At 40.4% G+C, this 15,965-nt stretch overlaps 1 protein-coding gene and 1 pseudogene across 12 annotated transcripts in view; one reads left to right on the top strand and one right to left on the bottom strand.

The window, feature by feature from the left end:
• CTBP1 (C-terminal binding protein 1) overlaps window positions 1-15,965 on the top strand; it is a 456,292-nt gene that overhangs the window by 60,975 nt on the left and 379,352 nt on the right. The gene's annotated exons all lie outside the window — the stretch shown is intronic.
• LOC140510977 (large ribosomal subunit protein uL6-like) lies at window positions 1,282-1,938 on the bottom strand (annotated as a pseudogene).

The following is a 15,965-nucleotide window of genomic DNA, read 5'->3' as shown; positions in this document are numbered from 1 at the left end:
TAAGTTGATAAAGACTATGCAGTGTCAGTTTGGTATCCTTTATGTGAACCCTAAAATCAAAGTGAATGCTTTATGACAGCTTGTGATACTTCTTTTCTGGCAGCTATCCTAGAAAATAATTACTAGCCACATGAAAAGGCAAAGCTAGTCTAGTTTGGAGCCAAGGTGAGTCTTGGGCTCTTCTTGATGTTCATTTGGGCCACTGTGTGTCAGAGCAATCATCTACCGTTACTGATCTTTGAGGTACTAATTAGGTTTAGATATGATGTGATTCCTCTTTTAACAAGGGTGTTGCCCAGGGCTCTTCATAGCCATATACACAAAATACAAGTTATGTCAGGACCTTTCAAGACTGGAAAAGCTTTGAGTCAAGGTCAGGGACAGGAGGCCTGAAAACCAATGTGGTGCATTGTGGAGCGGCTCATCACCCAAAGAATGGACAGGTGGGGACTCACCAAACCACCTCCCAAGACACAGAAGAGTACTCTCTGTATGTGGCGTGAAGAGTGCACGCATAGATCTGTGTGTCACCTGCATTTGACCCACAGTTCCTTACATATAACAAATACTGATTCAGTTTATCAGCCAGAACTAGAATGTTTCAAAGAAACAATCCATATTTGCTATTTCCACACCTATTCTTGCTGCTAAAATCGTTAGTTCTTTTCATATGAAGTCTTTCCTAACCCCCCCCCCACCCCCCCTCCACCCTCAACTGCTAGTGCTGTTTTTCTTTCAATTTGTTGTTCAGTTGTGTGCGACTCTTCGTGACCCTGTTTTCTTGGCAAACATATTGGAGTGGTTTGCTGCTTCCTTCTCCAGCTCATTTTATAGATGAGGATACTGAGGCAAATGGGGTTAAGTGACTTGCTCAGAGTCACACAACTAGTAAGGGTCTAAGGCCAGATTTGAACTTAGAAAGTTAGTCTTCCTGACTCTAGGCCCAGCACACAACCTGCCGCATCATGTTGCTGCCCAGGATGGCTCTAGAGTCCTCTTTTGAATAGAAGTATATGCAATCATATTGCCCTCTAGTGTCTGCCATCTGTAGTCTCAGAACATAGCACAGTCACCTGAACCTGAGTTATCTGATTATTGTGGTAGAACCATGAGCAGAAGGCTTTTCAGAGGGAATGTAAGAACCAGCCTGAGAAAGTCCCAGATGTAATAGAAAGAACTCAGGATTTGAACTCAGAAGATGTAGATTGGAACACTTGCCCTGCTTCTTTTTTTTTTTTTTTTGACAAAAAGTATTTTTATTTTGACATCTGAATAAGTCTTGACTCCTCAGGACACAGCCTTCGGCATCTTTCTCAACTTATTTATCAGCTTGCTGCACTGTGCCTTTCTCAGAAACATAGATGCCATTCAAAAATTTTCGGATATCTTTATTTTTGACTGTGGTAGCTTGTTGGATCAGGGCAGCTGAGTTTAAAACAAGTTCAATATCATTTCCTTCAAGAATTAACTCATCTTTTTGGGCTTGAGAAACAGCACAAGCAACACCTGGTCTCATGCGCACTCTTCGGATATATTTTTCACCCAAAAAATTTCTGATTTCAACAAGTGAGCCATTCTCTTAAATAACAACATTGATGGGGAAGTGAGCATACACAGACCTCATCTTGTAACGAAAACCCAGGGTAACACCTTTGATCATGTTTTGTACATGACTACAGATTGTGCGCACGGTTGCAAGTTCTTTTCAATTTCCCCACCACTTGTCCACCCGGAGCCTTTTTTTCTTCTTTCCAAGGAGGCTGAGCTCAACATTGATATGGTTGAATCCCTACGGAGGATTCCTCTGGGCCCCTTCACAATAACTGTCCGACCCTTAAGGGAGATGTCAACATTTTCTGGGATGTCGACGGTCTGGTTGCTGAGAATGGTCTTCATTCTGGTGCTGGATGGGCTAAAGATCTGCCCTGCTTCTTTGGATTGACCTTGGGGCAGTCACTTCCTTCCAGACTTTAGGTTTCATTTTTTCTTCAAGTTAAGAAAATGGACTAAATGATTCTGTAAGCTTCTGTCTTACTCAAAATCCTGTCATCTTTCATATGAAGGGATGGGCTAGCCTCAGATTTGGCTCCTTCCTTCCTAGGTTTCTGTTCACCATGTCTATCCTGGCTCCCCTCATTTCATTTCCTTGCTTTATAGAACTGGCCTGCCAACACTGCATCACTGGAGGCATGCTGTCCCCTTATATTTATACCAACCATTGTGTAGAAATTCCTGTTCTTCTTGGTGAATCCACAAGGCACCTGACAGGTTAATTTTAGTTATAAAACTAAAGGAAAACAGGATGGAAAATGAAAGTATATAAAGGCTCTATTTTAGCTGGTGGAAGGTATAACTATGTTAGAACACTCCCAAATATAAATTTCTGAAGCAACCTACATGTTAAATAAAAAACATAGATCTTTATTTCTAGGAAACCCAGCATTGTTAAGCCCTTCCAAGAAGCTAGTTCTCAATTTTGACTCTAGGATCAGGTTTGCCAGCTCTTTGCCTTTTGCCCCAGATAACCAGTACTTAGCAGACACTATTGACCACTCCGTGAGTCTGTCTTGCCCTGTTTCCATGAAATAGAGAAGGTTGGGTTTGTTTTTCTTAATTTTTATACTGTCTCAGATGTTACTGTGTTTCAGCGCTCTTCTTGCCATCAATTCCTTTGTCTCTTTTGCCGGAATCTACAGTTGTAAACTCTGGAAATTCCATCCTCATTTCTTACTGATTCCTTTCTGATATTTTACTTTGCTTAAAGTATATTAACAAGCTAGTTATTGGTTATTTCTATGAAGTGAGGTACCTTGATCTGATGTTGTGGGCTGGCCTCTTATCTAGTCTCTCTGGTATCCATGTGGCCTTTGGAGGCACACAGTATCGCAGAAGCATCTGTCTCTTCCTTAAGGGACATATCCAGAAAGAACTTCACTCATTTGCAAAAGAGATGTTGAAAATGGCCTGAACTCCCTAAATAGTTTAACTGAATCTGTTTATCAGTTCCTCCCATTAACCCATGGTGTTTCCTATATTTTAACTCAATTTTATTTTCAGTTCCAAATTCTCTCCCACCCACTGAGAAGGCAAGAAAAAGAAAGATCATTACAATTGTGTATAGTTGTGTAAAACAAATTACAGCGTTAGTTATTTTTACAATGAAAGCAAGCAAGCAAAAAAGCCTCAGCTTGCACTCTGAATTCATCAGTTTTGTATCCGGAGGTAGATATCATGTTTCATCATGAGTTCTTTGGAATTCTAATTGGTCATTGTTTTGAGGAGCGTTAATAAGTTTTTATGGTTGATTAATTTTATAATATGGCTGTTGGACAGCTGTGTGGTGCAGTGAATAGAGTACTGTGCCAGGAGTCAGGAAGACTCATCTTCCTGAGTTCAAATCTGACCTCAGATACTTACTAGCTATGTGACCCTGGGCAAGTCACTTAACCCTATTTGCCTCAGCTTTCTCATCTGTAAAATGAACTGGAGAAGGAGATGGCAAAGTATCTTTGCCAAGAAAACCCCAAATGGGGTCATGGAAGGGTCAGACCTAACTGAAATAGCTAAACACTATGGCTATTGCTGCATACAGTGTTCTCATGGTTCTGCTCACTTCACTTTGCATCAGTTCATATAAATTTTCCAAAGTTTTTCTGAAACCATCCTCTTTGTTATTTATTATAGCACAATAATATTTCATTACATTCATATACCATATCTTGTTCAACTATTTCCCAATTGATAGGCATCCCCTCAGTTTCCAATTCTTTGCTACCATAAAAAAGAACTCAGTAATCATTTTAGTACATATAGGTCCTTTTTCTCTCTTTGATCTCTTTGGGGGTACAAACCTAGTAGTGGTATTGCTGGGTCGAAGGGTATGCACTGTTTAATAGCTTTTTGGGGGTATAGTCACCTATTGTGGGTTTTTTTGATGACTTATGGCTTGGGTGTTCTGAGGAGACTGTCTCTAGAGAGGTCTCTAATTACATGCTCCCAGGACTTGATATTTTAAACATTAAAACTGTGTAACATAATTCCCAATATGAATAACTGCATAATTTTAATGGTAAATCTGACAGTCATAATTAGATATATAGCGTTTTACTAACCATGAATCTTCATTTCAGAAACCAAGCCATTCAATCAATGTCAACATAAAGGACAAGAAGCCCCATAAATATATAAAATTAAAGCTGTTTCTGGTGGCTTTAACTAAATGAAATAAACCTTCATGAAAGAAACTTCATCTAAAGAGGCTGTCAATTTCAGAGATAGTTCTAGTAGAAGCATAAGAAGCTATTTTTGTTTTAGTATAGATTACTTTTTAGCAGTTCAGTAATTTCCCAGTAGAACCCTCCTCCCCCACTAAATGCCTTTGGAAACAAAGTGATGCAGTGCAACCAAACAGATAAGCCTTTTGATCATATCTGACGGCATATGCTTTATTTTGCAATTATAACTTCCTACCTCTGCTGGCATCACATGAGAGAGGAGGGAGATCTACCTCATTCCCAGTTCTTAGAGTCAAGATGGGTCAACACATTCTGATGACTTTAAGTGTTATATTCTATTACATAATCGTGGTCATTGTGTTTATTCTGTTGGCTGCTTGTTTTGTTCTGCTTCAGTTTATACAGTCTTCCCAAGGTTCTCTGAGTTCTTCATGCTCATTTCTTTATGGTTCAGTAACATTTTATTACATTCAGAATATCACAGTGTGTTCAATCAGTCCTCAGTTGATGAACATCCATCTTATTTCTAGTTTCTTGCTACCTCAGAAAGTGCTATTATAAATATTTTATGTGTCATATGCTCATATTTTACTCATGCTTTTATCTTGAGTACCCTTTTTTCGTTAGTGAATGCCTCCTGTTGACCTCTGATCTACTTGATGATCTATTGGCTCGAGGCGCTAATAATAGACAAATTTCTACCTGTAGAAGTGAAGCTAATGGTGAATTAAGTGAGTGTTGTGGTTGTCGCTATTGTTTAAGAAACTGAGTGTTACCCTTATTTTGGGAGACTTCTAAGTAGGAAAACTTATGAACTTATGCATTAAGTATGGTTTATTATAATCCTTTCTTGAGTGTTGAGTTAAGGTTTTCTTTGAAAGAAACATGACTGCTTATAGTTTCAAATGGGCACATTAAAAGTTCTACAGGGTTCCTCTTGCCCTTGTTTCTTATGCGTAAGAAACTACAACCTTTAAAATAAATTCTTCCAAGGTGGAAATAGCTGCTTCCAAGGCAGTTCTATAGTGTCCAAGCTGCCCATTCTTAGGTAACTTCTACTTCACCATCTCATCATTTGTATATCATCTTTGGGTTAAATTATAAGAAACAGTCCATCCTAAGTTTCCCCATCAAGCAGCTACTTCTGAGTGTTTGATGCTGAAGTTATTGAATGTTGGTCCAGGTGGAATTGTCTCAGAGACGAGTCTGAGGTCAGAACAGACTGTCTATAAATTAGGTATGTGTGCACTAACCAGTTAATGCTCTTAAACCTTTAAAGAATGGGAGCCTTAGTGATAGGGAGGGTTATTAGAAATGGAGCTGCAGACCACACTGCTGCTAAAGAATTGTTCTGTGACTCTGATAGCAATTCCAGCACTTATTTTGGAGTGGAGAAAGCTGGAAGGGGAAGAGAAGATCAGCAGGCCTGCAGGACCACACCGATCATTTGGAAGTACCCAAGTGATCACTGGTAGCTTTTTCAGTTTTAAGTTCCTTTTTGCTGCACGATCTGACTTGCTGTAATTCATGTTCTTCAATAAAACTTGCTAAAATATCATTGAGATATGCCTTGGATTTTGCCTTTAACTTTGAGTAAATCCGGTCTAATGTTTGCCACATGACTCAATTTGGAGACTCAGTTTGCTGAAAGGGGAGGAATAAGCAGAGGGGCCTTTCACTTTTCCAACTCTTGGAATTAGCCCCATGAATATAGTATAGTCTATTCCCTCAACTTCTTTTTCTTATCTTATTATAGCTAGCCTTTTAGCACTGTGTCAAAAAATTATGGAGGCAGTGGGCATTCTTGCTTTCACCCTTTTTTATTGGGAAATCTCTAGAAGTGTTTCTAATAAAGCCAATGTGAAAAGTTTCAAAGCTTACATTACCATAATCCAGTTTAGAATACTTTTAATAAAAATATGAAGCCCGAATTGGTTCTTTTTCTCTTAGCTAGCAAAATGCCCTAGACTGGGGCATTGATTTTCCCCTCATGTCAAAAGTAATGGAAACAATTTTTTTTTTCAAAATATCAAATTTATTTATTTAACATTTAACATTCATTTTCACATAATTTTGGGTTCCAGATTTTCTCCCCATTTGTCCCCTACCCCCACCCCAGAACACAGAGCATTCTAATTGCCCCTATCACCAATCTGCCCTCTCTTCTATCATCCCTCCCTTCCCTTGTCCCCATCTTCTCTTTTGTCCTGTAGGGCCAGATAACTTTCTATACCCCTTTACCTGTATTTCTTATTTCCTAGTAGCAAGAACAGAACTCAACAGTTGTTCCTAAAACTTTGACTTCCAACTTCTCTTCATCTCTCCCTCCCCACCCATTCCCTTTGGAAGGCAAGCCATTCAATATAGGCCATATCTGTGTAGTTTTGCAAATGACTTCCATAATAGTCATGTTGTGTAAGACTAACTATATTTCCCTCCATCCTATCCTGCCCCCCATTGCTCCTATTCTCTCTTTTAATCCTGTCCCTCCCCAAGAGTGTTGACTTCAAATTGCTCCCTCCTACCATTGCCCTCCCTTCCATCCTCCCCCCCACCCTGCTTATCCCCTTCTCCCCCACTTTCCTGTATTGTAAGATAGGTTTTCATATCAAAATGAGTGTGCATTTTATTCCTTCCTTTAGTGGAATGTGATGAGAGTAAACTTCATGTTTTTCTCTCACCTCCCCTCTTTTTCCCTCCACTAATAAGACTTTTGCTTGCCTCTTTTATGAGAGGTAATTTGCCCCATTCCATTTCTCCCTTTCTCCTCCCAATATATTTCTCTCTCACCATTTAATTTCATTTTTTTAAAGATATGATCCCATCCTATTCAATTCACTCTGTGCTCTGTGTGTGTATGTGTGTGTGTGTGTGTGTGTGTGTGTGTAATCCCACCTACTACCCAGATACTGAAAAGTTTCAAGAGTTACAAATATTGACTTTCCATGTAGGAATGGAAACAGTTCAACTTTAGTGAGTCCCTTATGACTTCTCTTTGCTGTTTACCTTTTCATGCTTCTCTTCATTCTTGTGTTTGAAGGTCAAATTTTCTTTTCAACTCTGGTCTTTTCATCAAGCATGCTTGAAAGTTCTCTATTTCATTGAAAGACCATTTTTTCCCCTGAAGTATTGTAGTCAGTTTTGCTGGGTAGGTGATTCTTGGTTTTAGTCCTAGTTCCTTTGACTTCTGGAATATGATATGCCATGCCGTTCGATGCCTTAATGTAGAAGCTGCTAGATCTTGTGTTATCCTGATTGTATTTCCACAATACTTGAATTGTTTCTTTCTAGCTGCTTGCAATATTTTCTCCTTGACCAGAGAACTCTGAAATTTGGCCACAATGTTCCTAGGAGTTTCTCTTTTTGGATCTCTTTTAGGTGGTGACCGGTGGATTCCTTGAATACTTATTTTGCCCTCTGATTCTAGAGTCTCAGGGCAGTTTTCCTTGATAATTTCATGAAAGATGATGTCTAGGCTCTTTTTTTTTTTTTTTTTTGATTTTTTTTTTGACATTTTTTTTTTTATTTAGCTTTTAACATTCGTTTTCACAAAATTTTGGGTTACAAATTTTCTCCCCTTTTCTCCCCTCCCCCCCCAAACGCCAAGCATTCTAATTGCCCCTATGACCAATCTGCTCTCTCTTCTATCATCCCTCTCTGCCCTTGTCTCTGTCTTCTCTTTTGTCCTGTAGGGCCAGATAGCTTTCTATACGCCTTTACCTGTATTTCTTATTTCCTAGTGGTAAGAACATTACAGTTGATCCTAACACTTTGAGTTCCCACTTCTTTAGCTCCCTCCCTCTCCACCCCTTCCCTTTGGAAGGCAAGGAATTCAATATAGGCCAAATCTGTGTAGTTTTGCAAATGACTTCCATAATAGTTGTGTTGTATAGGACTAACTATATTTCCCTCCATCCTATCCTGTCCCCCATTACTTCTATTCTCTTTTGATCCTATCCCTCCCCATGAGTGTTGACCTCAAATTGCACTCTCCTCCCCATGCCCTCCCTTCTATCATCCCCCCCCACTCTGCTTATCCCCTTATCCTCCACTTTCCTGTGTTGTAAGATAGGTTTTCATACCAAAATGAGTGTGCATTTTATTCTTTCCTTTAGTGGAATGTGATGAGAGTAGACTTCATGTTTTTCTCTCACCTCCCCTCTTTATCCCTCCACTAATGAGTCTTTTGCTTGCCTCTTTTATGAGAGATAATTTGCCCCATTCAATTCTCCCTTTCTCCTCCCAATATCTTTCTCTCTCACTGCTTGATTTCATTTTTTTTAAGATATGATCCCATCCTCTTCAATTCACTCTGTGCACTCTGTCTCTATGTGTGTGTGTGTGTATGCATGTGTGTGTGTGTAATCCCACCCAGTACCCAGATACTGAAATGTTTCAAGAGTTACAAATATTGCCTTTCCATGTAGGAATGTAAACAGTTCAACTTTTACAACTCCCTTATGACTTCTCTTTGCTGTTCACCTTTTCATGGTTCTCTTCATTCTTGTGTTTGGAAGTCAAATTTTCTTTTCAGCTCTGGTCTTTTCATCAAGAATGCTTGAAAATCCTCTATTTCATTGAAAGACCAATTTTTCCCCTGAAGTATTATACTCAGTTTTGCTGGGTAGGTGATTCTTGGTTTTAGTCCTAGTTCCTTTGACTTCTGGAATATCCTATTCCATGCCCTTCGATCCCTTAATGTAGAAGCTGCTAGATCTTGTGTTATCCTGATTGTATTTCCACAATACTTGAATTGTTTCTTTCTAGCTGCTTGCAATATTTTCTCTTTCACCTGGGAGTTCTGGAATTTGGCCACAATGTTCCTAGGAGTTTCTCTTTTTGGATCTCTTTCATGCGGTGTTCTGTGGATTCCTTGAATATTTATTTTGCCCTCTGGTTCTAGAATCTCAGGGCAGTTTTCATTGATAATTTCATGAAAGATGATGTCTAGGCTCTTCTTTTGATCATGGCTTTCAGGTAGTCCCATAATTTTTAAATTGTCTCTCCTGGATCTATTTTCCAGGTCAGTTGTTTTTCCAATGAGATATTTCACATTATCTTCCATTTTTCCATTCCTCTGGCTTTGTTCTGTGATTTCTTGCTTTCTCATACAGTCCTTAGCCTCCATCTGTGCCATTCTAATTTTGAAAGAACTATTTTCTTCAGTGAGCTTTTGAATCTCCTTTTCCATTTGGCTAATTCTGCTTTTGAAAGCATTCTTCTCCTCATTGGCTTTTTGAACCTCTTTTGCCAATTGAGTTAGGCTAGTTTTCAAGGTGTTATTTTCTTCAACATTTTTTTGGGTCTCCTTTAGCAGGGAGCTGATTTGCTGTTCATGCTTTGACTTCATGTCTCTCATTTCTCTTCCCAGCTTTTCCTCCACCTCTCTAACTTGATTTTCAAAATTCTTTTTGAGCTCTTCCATGGCCTGAGCCCATTGAGTGGGCTGAGACACAGAAGCCTTGATTTCTGTGTCTTTGCCTGATGGTAAGCATTGTTCTTCCTCATCAGAAAGGAAGGGAGGAAATGCCTGTTCACCAAGAAAGTAACCTTCTATAGTCTTATTTCTTTTCCCTTTTCTGGGCATTTTCCCAGCCAGTGACTTGACCTCTGAATATTTTCCTCACACCCACTTCACCTCCTGATCCTCCCAGTCAGTGTTTGGGGTCTGAGATTCAAATGCTGCTTCCAGCCTCAGGGCTTTGGGCGGGGGCAGGGCTGCTATTCAGTGTGAGATTAAATTCAGATGCTCAGGTGAGGGCAGGGCTGCCTCTCAGGCTCAGTTCCCTCAGGGAGTTTATGCACAGACCTTCAACAATGGATCCAGGCTCCTGCCTGCTTGGAGAGCCCTGGTCTGCCGCTGCCCCTCAGCTTCTGTCTCCCGAGGGGGCCCGAGCCATGGGGACACCCCACTCCCCCCTCGACCCGCCAAAGGGACTCTCTCACCGACCCCCGTCACCTGTGGGTGGAGGTACTTGTGCGGCCGCTGGAGATCCCGTCCCTGAAGCCTGCTCGGATCTGTTCCTCTCGGTGCCGCGGCCACGGCAGGGCTGTACTCAGCTCCCAGTCCCGGCGCCCAGTCCGCAGCACGAAGGACCTTTTACAAGAGGTTTGCAGGTCTCTCCGGAACAGAAATCTCCCTCGCTCCAATGTTCTGTGGCCTCTGGGTGCAGAATTCGCCGTGAGTTACTTCTTTGTAGTTGTTCTATGGGTTGTGGGTTTGGAGCTATGTGTATGTGCGTCTTTCTACTACGCCATCTTGGCTCCGCCCCCTAGGCTCTTTTTTTGATCATGGCTTTCAGATAGTCCTATAATTTTTAAATTGTCTCTCCTGGATCTATTTTCCAGGACAGTTGTTTTTCCAATGAGATATTTCACATGATCTTCCATTTTTTCATTCTTTTGGTTTTGTTTTGTGATTTCTTGGTTTCTCATAAAGTCATTAGCCTCCATCTGTTCCAGTCTAATTTTGAAAGAACTATTTTCTTCAGTGAGCTTTTGAACCTCCTTTTCCATTTGGCTAATTCTGCTTTTGAAAGCATTCTTCTCCTCATTGGCTTTTTGAACCTCTTTTGCCAATTTGAGTTAGCCTATTTTTCAAGGTGTTATTTTTTTCAGCGTTTTTTGGGGTCTCCTTTAGCAAGGTGTTGACTTGCTTTTCATGCTTTTCTTGCATCTCTCTCATTTCTCTTCCCAGTTTTTCCTCCACTTCTCTAACTTGATTTTCAAAATTCTTTTTGAGCTCTTCCATGGCCTGAGCCCATGGAATATTTATTTTGGATGTTTGGGATACAGAAGCCTTGATTTCTATGTCTTTCCCTGATGGTAAGCATTGTTCTTTGCCAGGCCTAGAGGCCTGAGGGCTACCCGAGTCTGCTTACCTCACCTCTCAAGGTCTTCGGTTGGCCAAACCGGATGCTCATATGAGAGAAAGGACGTTCCAGAGTCGAACAAGGGTTGAGCTTTATTTCAGGGTCTAGTTACAAGTGCAGGGGAATTCTTCCTTAGGAGGGAAAGAGAAAGATCTCCCAAGGAGGCAAAGATCTTACAATAAGAGTTTGGAAGTAGAAGTACAAGCGGGGAGAGAGGGGGAGGGGAGAGAGGAGAGAGGAAAAGCGGAGCCTTGTTGTCCTCATCGCTCCGCGCCCCTCCGCCCAAGAGAGCTTTCAGGCTTTCCTGATCCTACTTAAGCTCTGCAGTGGCATAGTTTGCATCTGAATACCGTGCTGTTAGATAACAATAGTGTGCCCAGATCCGGGACAATCTCGAGGGCGGGGAGAACTCTCTCCCATCACGTTTCTCACGGGAAGAGGCGGAAATACACGAGATAGCTCGGTTCACCTCGATTCCCAGTCATTTCCTGAGGGGGGGTCTCGTGAGAACTCTAAGATTTAGAAGTTCCCACCTTTACCTGCCCGAGACTGTCCACATGGAATTGAGCTTCCAACCCTAGCAGTTCTTCCTCATGTGAAAGGAAGGGAGGAGATATCTGTTCACCAAGAAAGTAACCTTCTGTGGTCTTATGTTTTTCCCCCCTTTTCTGGGCATTTTCCCAGCCAGTGACTTGACTTCTGAGTGTCCTCTCCACACCCACCTTGCCTCCAGATCTGCCCAGCCAGCACTTGGGGTCTGAGATTCAAATGCTGCTTCCCAGCCTTAGGGCTTTTGGCGGGGGTGGGGCTGCTATTCAGTATGAGATTAAGTTCAGGTGCTCAGGTGGGGGCAGGGCCGCCTCTCAGGCTCAGTTCCCTCAGGGGGTTTATGTGGAGACCTTCAACAATGGATCTGAGCTCCTGCCTGCTTTGGGAGCCCCAGTCTGCTGCTGCCTCTGCTGCTGCCTCCAGAGGGGGCCTGAGTAATGGGGACACCCTGCTCCCCTCTTGGCAAGCTGAAAAGACCCTCTCACTTACCTTTGCTGCCTGTGGGTGGAGGGACCTTCGCTGCTGCTGGAGATTCTGTCCCTGAAGCCTGCTCGGATCTGCTCCCCTCGGTGCTGCGTGGCTAAGGCAGGGCTGAGTTCCACTCCGGGTCCAGTGCATGACGGACCCCCGTATAGGTTTTTCAGTTCTCTCTGGAACAGAAATCTCCTCTGCTCCATTGTTCTGTGGCTTCTGCTGCTCCAGATATTGTTGGGAGTTCTTCTTTACAGATGTTTTATGGGCTGTGGGTTCAGAGCTAGCATATGTGTATCTTTCTATTCTGCCACCTAATGGAAACAGTTTTTAAAGATTATAACAATGAATTGAGAAAATGCTAGGTTTCTAAATTCTTTTTTTCTTTATTTTTTATTATTATTTTATTTATTTTCAGTGTTCTACAATCACTTCCAAATAACTTAGATTTTTTTCCCTCCCTCCCTCTTCTTCCCTCCTACTTCCCCCCTCCCTCCCTGAGACAGCGTACAATTTTATATAGGTTCTACACATATATTCCTGTTAAATACATTTTTACCTTAGTCATGTTGCATAGAAGAATTAAAATGCATGGGAGAAATCATAAAACAAACCAAAACATAATACAAAAGAAAATGATCTGCTGCATTCTGCGATTGAATTCCATAGCTCTTTCTCTGGATGTGGAAGGCATTTTACCTTAAAAGACCACCAGGAATTTTTTAAGTCTTGCCTTGCAATGAAGTACTAAGTCTACCAGAAAAATTCTTCACACACTGTGGTTGTTGCTGTGTACAAAGTTCTCCTGGTTCTGTTCCTTTTGCTCAGCATCAGATCATATAAGTCTTTCCAGGCCTCTCTGAAGTCTTCTTGTTCATCATTTCTTATAGCACAATAGTATTCCATTACATTCATATACCACAATTTATTCAGCCATTCCCCAATTGATGGGCATCCCCTTGATTTCCAGTTTTTGGCCACCACAAAGAGTGCTGCTACAAATATTTTTGTACATGTGGGACCCTTTTCCATTTTTATGATCTCTTGGGAATGCAGTCCTAGAAGCAGTATGGTTTCTAAATTCTTAAATTTGAAGCAAGGTATCTAAATATCCATTGTAGTGTAGTTCGTTTTGTACTTCTTTCTTGGTAATTTCATCCTGTGCTTCTGAGCTGAGCTGGCATGTTTTCCCTTCCCATAGTTAGGAAGTCATAGAATTTCAGAGCTATAAGGAACCTCAGAAATTGTTAGTTAAATAGAAATCTTCCCCCATCCGGGTAATCCTTGAGAAGTAGTCATCTGACCTCTGCTTAAAGACCTCCTGAACTAATCATTTCTCTTTTGGACAGCTCTAAATTGTTCAGAAGTATTTGTTTATATTGAGTTAAAAGCTGACTTTGTATCTTTCACTCACTTTAAGGAACATTCATAGAATCAGAAATTTAGAGCTGAGAAGAAACTGTGGTGGTCTTTAACATGGATAATTTTACATATTAGGAAAACTGATCCCTGAGAGGTCAAGTGACTTGCTCATGATGACACAATCACGTATCAGAAGCAGGATGCAAACCCAGATCATCTGAATCCAAGTCAAGTGCTCTGTCCACTGTGGCACAGCGACTTCTACTCTCTAGAACCAAGTAGGACAAGTATGCTATATAAACTCTCTTCTACACAATAGAATTCCAAAAGGTAGATTCAGATTGTATCTGAAATTGATTATTCTTAGTATTTTCTATTTGATTTATGATAATTAATAGAATCATTGAATTTTAGCTTAGAAATTTAGTATATACCAACCCTTTCACTTTGTGCATAAGGCTGTGAGAACCAGAGAGGATTAAACATGCCAGAGGTCATAAAGCCTTGGAAAGATAGAATCTCTTCTAGAAATTTTTCCTAGTAATGACACACGTAATTTGCATGTTTCATAAGAAGGCTGTTCTATGGTAAATTTAAATCTTAGTCATATACTGACACTCTTTAGTTATATCCTACAAAATAAAATATGTATTATTATTCTTTTCCTAGATGATAGGACACACATGCATACACACACACACATGTGTGCATGTGCTGTTTGGAAAAAATACTGCATCTTTGAGTAACCTAAGAAGATTGTACATTCCCTGACAATGCTTTTGATAAAACATTTTTGGATCTCCTCTTGCTTTGAATGGCCTCTTTTCCTGAAGAAATTCAGCACTAAGTTTGGCAAATAAACTGAATATCCAAGCTGGTCAGTACAATTAAGGGTTAAATATAAAATGACCACAATGCCATGAGAATCATTTTTTGTGTGACTTGCAAAGAATGGCTTTTAAACCCAGCCTATTGGAACACTTGGTCAGCTGTGGTAACTTCACATATCTTCCCATTGCCATTCTCTCCTTTTCAGTTTATCTGGTAAGAATATCAGTTGGCCACCTATTGCCTGTTGAGAAAAGTTCAGACTCCTTTCTTTGATGTTCAAGGGTCTCCAGAATTTGGCATCAGTTCCTTTTTCCAGACTAGTCTCCTGTCACTTCTTTCTCCTTAATACTTATTTCAGTCAAACTGGTCTGTTCTCTTCCTTTGTCTTATTCCCAGAAGCAGGTCTCTTTATCTCCCAAATCCATGCCAATATTCTTTAGGAATGTAAGTCTTTGCTCTCTGGAATACTTACATTAGAATTGACTTGGATTCAGAAGATCTGGGTAAATTAGAAATGTTGATTCACCTATCATTGCTTCATAGTTGCCAAAAGATGTGAGAGAGATGTTAGGTCCTTTACTCCTCAGTGAATGTTTTTACACAATTATAATGCTGTAAGTTTAATTTCCCTTTATTTCTCATCTCAGATCCTTTACAACACTGTACCCATATTCTCATTTTGTGAAATATAATTACATGTGGCCAAATAGATTTAGTTAGTCTATCAGTAAGTGTTTCTTAAGCACCTTTTGTGTGCCAGGTTGTGTGCTAAGCCCTGGGGATATAAAGAATGAAAGAACACAGCCCTTATTTGCTGGATCTTACAGACTAATGGGGAAGACAACATGCAGACAACTGTGTACAAACAAGATATATACAAGACAGATTGGTCATAATCAAAAGAGGGAAGGCACCAGTATTAAAGTATATGGGCAAGGTTCCTTGTAGAAGGTACAAGTTTACCTAGGATTTGAAAGAAGCCAGAAATCTACTTGAACTAGGCCACCACCAGTTTTCAGTGAGTCAGGGGAACTGATACCATTTGATGGTAGATCTCTGAGGACATCTTATTGAATCACTGAGTTTAACCTGTCCAGAGAAAACATATTTGTATCATATTTCAAATTGCATTTTAAATTGCTTTTATGAAATAGAGCTTTAACGATATTCTGAGACTGAAAGTTATACATTTTTTTTTTTTGACTGAACCTCTGATTTCATTGGTATAAGAACTGCTATGTGAAGAAACTCCCTCTACTATATAGGTCATTAACTTGTGGTCTAATTTATAGTCTTATTGAGTTGCCTGGGGGCACTGAGAGATTAAGTGATTTGCCCAGGGTTCCTACTACCACGACATGTCAGAGGTCGGTTTTGAACCGTTGCTCCTGATTCAGAGGCTCACTCTCGATTCTCCATACCGCACTTGTAACGTCAGATAGGATTATCAAGTGAGGGGAAACTGTCATCTGTTGTCTATTTGTTTTCCAGTTTGTCATATCACAATTATGTCTTACTTTAATATTCATTTTCTTTTGGTAAGACTATTAAGTATTTAAAATACTTTTCAGAATACTAATTGTTTTCCCTTCCTGATGATAAAATATCATGGTTTTAGGAAGGCACTTAATTGCATGTTATAACT

The sequence above is a fragment of the Notamacropus eugenii genome, chromosome 6 (assembly GCF_028372415.1).
Source record: "Notamacropus eugenii isolate mMacEug1 chromosome 6, mMacEug1.pri_v2, whole genome shotgun sequence".
Taxonomy (NCBI): domain Eukaryota; kingdom Metazoa; phylum Chordata; class Mammalia; order Diprotodontia; family Macropodidae; genus Notamacropus; species Notamacropus eugenii.
Note: the sequence above shows the minus strand (reverse complement) of the source record. Positions and strands in the feature narration are given on the sequence as shown.